A 7,069-nucleotide genomic window follows, 5' to 3' on the forward strand; every position below is an offset into this window, starting at 1 on the left:
AGATCACAAATTCAAGTCCAGCCTAAGCAGTTTAGTGACTCAAAAAAACCCTGTCTCAACCTGGATTTAATCACCATTGAGAGAGAGAGAGAGAGAGAGAGAGACAGAGACAGAGAGACAGAGAGAGACAGAGACAGAGACAGAGACAGAGACATAGAGATCAATGAGACCATGACGCAACTTCTCTAACATACTAAAAAGAAAAATGTTTAAATAGTAAAGGACTTCTATCTAGAATATATAAATAACTAAAAGAAAAAGGGCCAGCCAGATAGCTCAGCAGACTAAAGCACCTGCTTAGGCAAGTTGTAGGAGACTGGGGTTCGATCCCCATGCCATACTGTCCCCATCCCAGGGGCGCATTGAGTAAGCAAATGACAGTGGGAGTGGTGGCACATGCTTGTAATCCCAGCGCTTGAGAAGCTGAAAACAGTAGGATCACTACGAGTCTGATTTGTGCACTGAGACCCTGTAGACCTTGTACTAAATATGTTTTTAAAAAAAAATATAGGCCCCTAAAATTCAAAAACCCAATCCAGAAAGGGCCTCTGAGGTTAAAGCACATTTCTCAAGGGAAGAAATACAAATAACAAATAATATATGAAAAAATGTTTAACATCATTGGTCATTCAAGAAATGCAAATTAAAACAACACTGAGAGAAATTGACTAATAACAAATGCTAGAGAGGCTGTGAGGAAAAAGGAACCTTTCTCCACTGTTGGTGGGAGTGTAGACTAGTATAACCACTGTGGAAATCAGTGTGCAGTTTCCTCAAAAAACTAGGATCATAAATCCCATTCAAGATGGGTTTGTTGGCACACTCCTGTAATCCCAGCACTCAGAAGGCTGAGGCAGGAGGATCATTGTGAGTGTGAGACTAGCTTTTTCTACAAAGTGAGTTCAGTGCCAAATTGAACTGCACAGTAAGACCCTGTCTCAAAAAAAAAAAAAAAAAAAGTCCCATTTGTCCCAGTTATTCCCCTTCTCCATATTTTTCCAGAAGGATTGAAAGCATCGTACCACAGCAACATATGTGCACTCATGTTTATAACAGCACAACTTGTCATAGCTAAATCTTGGAAATGACCCAAATGTCCATCAATTGAGAAATGGACAAAAAAAAATGAGGTATTTTTATACAATGGAGTATTACTCAGCTATAAAGAAAGATAAACTTGAGGTTTTTATAGGTAAATGCATGCAACTAGAGGCAATATTCATAAATGAAATAAATCAGACCCACTTATGTAACATCATATTGTCTTGCTAGTGTAAGAACCTGAAAGAATAAATAAAATCTGAAAGGTACAATAAATATGGTGAAAGGGAAAGAAACTGAGCAAAAAGAAAAAACAATTGAGACAAGGGAAAGGAGAAAAGAAAGGAGGAAAAAATTATGTATGTATATTGCAATGGTTTGTGTCTAGTTGTCCCCACAAAGCCTAATGCAGTCATGGAGCACATGTCTAGAATTTGTGATTAACTCATTTTTTAAATTAATTTTATTGAGAAACAAATAGCAATGAAACAGTTTCAAAACAGGTTAGTAGGACAGTTACAATAATTAATACATTGCATATTCTCTTCTTAGTGGTTAATCATAGTACAAGATGCAGACATGATATCCTGTCCAAACACTATTAGTACAAATCTTTCTTCTCATTGAATTAAGAGAAAGTAGCTGTATATCTATCCTAACTATTTTGTATATACAGATACAAAATGGTCCTTCATTTGTATCCCCTTTCCGTTTAGTTTTGTCAGAGATGGGTATTCCATTGCCATTTAAGTGTTGTAGGTGCATGAATTCAGCAAAATAATCCAATACAGTCCAGTAGTCCATAATAGCAGTGGGTTATCTGTAGGACTGGCAATGTCAGAAGTTGTATAGACTTGAGCCTTTTACAGCTCAGCATGTTAATATGCTTTACTTTTTATATTTCATTTTTATACTTTTCTGCTGGATGGTTAAGACCAAGGTAAAGCAAGACCTACAAAACAAGAAATGTAACTTTTGTATCTAAATCCTGAGGGGATGTGATTAACTCAGGATCCACTGGGAATATGCATGTGAGTGTTACACCTGCCCTGCAGCAAGTAATTTGCATTACAATGTAAGGAGGGAAGAGAGGCTAGCTGATTGAGCTGCTGCTACTCCTCCATTGCTCTCTGTTCTTTGCCTCAGCCAGGAAAAACTGCTCTCTGCTATGTTCCACTCTGCCTTGGAGCCAGCTGGGTATGGACTGAAATGTCCAAGTAACTGTGAGCTAAATAAACCTTTCCTTCCCTAATTTTGAGTGTTGGGTATTTGTCTCAGCAACAAGAGAAGAGTAACTGAGACATATATACACAAGATAGCTGAGATGATTGTACTACTAATTTCTATCAGTTTTGTGAAGATAGCAATTAAGACTTAAATTGTTTACTTTGGCCAATTTTACAGACATATATCTGGTAATCTGAACAACTATACTGAACACAACAATGTGCAACATAACAACCACTACTGAATACCTATCATCTTGAGAGTTTTTTGAAATTGTGTATCATTTCTAATGTCTTATCTATTATTTTTCTGTTCTCTTTAAAATATAGAAGAGATAGTAGCCATAGCCAAAAAAAAATATCCTTCAGAATGAAGACAAAGACAATTTCAGGTAGAAGAAAACTAAGAGAATTTGTCACCAGCAGACTTGTGGTACAAGAAATGCTAAAGGAAGTTCTTCAATATGAATAATATCAAATGAAAAAGCAGATCTTTTCCAGTCTATATCTTTTTATTTTCATTTTGTTTATGGGATCTAAGTTTTAATGTAAATGAAGTCAAATTTGTCAATCTTTGTATTATAGTTTGTGCTTTTACTATTTCAAGAAATTCATTCCTATCCCTGTAAAGATGTTTATTTCACTATTAAGATTTTTAAACATTTTTTCACATTTAAGTGTTTGTCTCAATTTACTAATTTTGTGTATGCTCTGAGTGGGGTTATTTTACAGACAAATAGCAACCTAACCATTTATTAAATTCCAACCCAATGATTTATAATTCCTTGGCAACTTTATCATCAATCAAGTTTCTATGTATGCACAAGGTTATATTATCTTTTGATTTTGAGTCCCTTTTTTTTTGTATTGGGGATCGAACTCAGAACCTTCTGTTTGCCAGGCAGGTGCTTCTGCCACTTAGCTATCTCCCCAGCCCACCTTTAAACTTTGATCCATGGGTTTATTTATAAATCCCTTTTTTAAACCTACTATTTTAATAATTAGAGCTTTTTATATTTTAATAACTAAGGCAAGTTGTTGTTCTCCTTTGACTTGGCTGTTCTTAATCCTCTGGTTTACCATATAAATTTTAGAATTAACTTACCAAACTATTTTATTTTTTATTTTTCATATTTTAGGGAAGGGTCTACAGGGTGTTCGGGGTCTCACTACTAGATCAGACTCATACTGATCTGCCTATTTACAACCTCCCAAGAGCTGGGATTACAGGTACACACCACCATACCCAGTCTCAACTGCCATCTCAGTGCACCCTGGAGGTGGGGAGAGTGGCATGGCAGGCCTGAGGATCAAACCCCCAGCCCCTGGGCCTGCTTGCAAGTGCTTTAATCCACTGAGCTATTTGGCTGGCCCTCAAACTGTACTTCAGGACTGACTGATATCTTTACTGAGATTGCATTGGCTCTATGAACAAACTAGAAATAATTGGTATCTCAAGTGTTCCAATCTATGAGCATGATTTCTCTTTCCATATATCCAGTTTCAATGTTACAACTTTCTCTATAAGTATCCTAACATTTTTTGTCAAATTATTTTTAACTACATTTTAAGGTACTGATGAGGTATGATCAAACTATTCAGTCAGTGTTTACATATTAAAAATTATTACTGGGCTGGCAAGACAGCTCAGCAGACTAAAGTGCTTGCTTAGGCAAGCTTAGGCAAGCTCAGGGACCATGGTTCAGTCTCTGGCACCATATGCCACACCTGTCCCTCCCCAGGGCGGACTAATCCATCCACAGAGTCCAGGAGTATAGGGGTGCATATAGGGTGCATGCCTTTAATCCAAGTGCTTCCCCAGCGGTCAGGAGGATCACCATAAAAACAGGAGGATCACTATAAATCTGAGCTGTGTAGTGAGACCATGTAACAAACAAATACATTTTTAAAAAAAATTATTATACTAAAAGACACATTGCCATTATTCGCCCTCAAAATACTCCCCACCCCTTTTTGGCACACTTTTCCATAGTTCTTGCTACTTTCTTTTTTCTTTCTTTCTTTCTTAATGTATTTGGTCAGGGTCTCACTATGCAGCTCAGACTTGTAGTGATCCTTCTGTTTTCAGCCTTCCCAGCACTGGATTACAGGTATGCACCACCACATCCAGTCTCAGCCTACTAAGCACACCTGGGGCTGGCACAGCATATGGTACCAGGGATCAAACCCATTCTTGTCACTATCTGAAGCCTGCTTTTGTGTCTTTATGATGTGTAATGAAACATATGATGAATTCTGTGGCCAAGTTCATCCAACAGAGAGGCAGGCAGCAGAAACGTTATAGTGTATCCTTATCCACCTTATTCACATGATCTGACACTGTATGACTTCTGGCTTTTCCCCAAAGTCAAAATGATCAAAAAGGTAAACATTATGAACTGATTCAGGATTGAAGGCAGCCACAATAGCACAACTAAGGACACTCACAAAAGTAGACTTCCAAAACCACAGCAGAAAGCAGCAGAGAACAATGGGAAATGTAGGGTCAAAGTGAGCAGGAATATTTTGAGAAGGATTAATGGCAAATGTTTCTTACTATAATAATATTTTAAGTTTAAATATCCATCATATTTTTATCAGACTTTGTCTTTCCTGATGGTTTTATTTTATTTATTTATTTTAATGTATTTTAGTACAGGGACTACAGGACCTCACTACACAGATCAGACTCATAGTGATCCTCCTGTTTTCAGTCTCCCAAGCACTGGGATTACAGGCACGTATCACCATGGCCAATCTCAGTCGCTGTCTCAGCGCACCCCAGGGTGAGCCCCGCTCAGCAGGCCGGGGACCAAACCTCGGTCCCTGCACCTGTCTAAGCAGGTGCTTTTAGTCCACTCAACTTTTTGGCCAACCCATCCTGCTGTTCTTAAATTTTATTATGTACTACTGTTTTGAATGGAATGCTGCTTGTGTATCGACAAACCACTATGAACATGCCAGATCTCATCTAAATGGAATGCTGTTTCATGTTACGTTTTCTAAGTAGTTATTAAAATATAAAAATATCAATTTTATATTGATCTTACATCTGGCAGCCTTGTTTATCTCTTATCAGTTCTAAGTGTTCATAGATTTTCCAAAATGTTCTATGTAGACAAATTTGTCATATAGAAATGAGTTTTGACTCACACTTCCTAATTATTATAACCACTGCTTAATCTTATTACACTTGATAAGATCTCCAGAACAATATTTTTAACGTAGTGCAGAATATATTTTCTTTCTTCCTAATTTTATTGATAATACTTCTAAAGTTTGTTCCTAAATTTGTTACATATGTATTGTAGGATATTTTTATGAGTACATTTAGGAAACAGAAAGCTTCCTTCTATCATATTGTTAGAATCTATTCTTTTTTTAAATATTGATGTGAAACATAAGATATATTTAGAAGTGCATAAGCCATAATGTTAATTATTAACTGATAACCTGAGTAAACACTACTTAAATAAAATAATGAAACACTGACAAGACCCTCAGAAAACTTCCATATGCAATTATACTCACAGCCTCTTCCCTCTTTTCTAGGGAGAAAATATTTACAGTAACAATTTCCTCCTTTTTTGAGTTTTTTATTGCACATATTTAGAAGTTAATTTTTTTTAAGGCTCAGAAAAATCAGTGTTCCCAGAAGAAAGCAGTGTCTTTATTATAGAGAACAGGACACTCTACTTGTGTTCCAACATAGCTGCTTTTCCTCTTCTGGCTGCCAGAACTTTAGAAGATTTGTCTCAGATCTTCACCATGAGAGACTGATGAGACTCATACTGATAAACTCATGAAAACAGCCCATTCTAAAGCCTAGAACCCCAAGAGTTTTTAAGTTTCAAGATAGTCTATCCTAAGCTTCCAACAATTTATCAATTACCATTTAAGTTTTCCTATCAGTTATTGGTTCTTGTGGCTTCTGCATATTGTAGGCCATAATTCACTGTATTCACAGAAAATTTGTTCAGTTTTAAGGTATTTGATGTGGGGCCATGGATTGAATATTATCTCTCCATAACTTGTGTTCACTCAGAATATGACTCTCAGGTTCTCAGAATATGTAATCAATGAGATCATATTGGACTGGGTGGGCCAATGCTAATGTCCTATAAAAAGAAGAGATGTGCAGGAAAGAAGGCCATGTTGGAGACAGAAGATGGAGTGACACCACTGCAACTCAGGGAATGCCAAGAGTACTGAAACCCACCAGAAGCAGGAAAAAAACAAGCAAAGATTCTTCCCTGGATCATTTGAAGGAAACACATTTTTGCTCTGCTATTTTTTCAAGCCACCCAATTTATGCACTGGTTCACTGCAGCCCTAGGAAACTAATACATGTATTTTGTCCTCTTGAGGCATCAGGAACCACCAAAGGGCAGGTGCACTTTCAGGATCTTCACTCAGGGCCTGTTGCCCATTCAAATTACAGTATATATTCTGCCCTACACTTTCACTTTCATAAATAATTTTAATCTCAAAAGACAGGAATGTCACTAAAACTCATCTCTGTTCACTAAAATGTCTCCAAGAATCAGCTAGATAATAAAACAAAACTTGGGGATCACCACAAAACAGAGCACAAGCAAACTCCTGGGCCCTTCACTTGTTATCTTTTTTTTTCCATAATTTTATTGAGAAACAAATAGCAATGAGACAGTTTCAAACCAAATTGGTAGGACAGTTTCAATAATTAATACATTGCATACATTCTTTTTTTTTAATTTATTTGTGTGTGTGTGTGTGTGTGTGTGTGTGTGTGTGTGTGTGTGTGTCTCAGCCCACCAGGGGGC

This window comes from Octodon degus, unplaced genomic scaffold (assembly GCF_000260255.1).
Source record: "Octodon degus isolate 3935 unplaced genomic scaffold, OctDeg1.0 scaffold00070, whole genome shotgun sequence".
NCBI lineage: Eukaryota > Metazoa > Chordata > Mammalia > Rodentia > Octodontidae > Octodon > Octodon degus.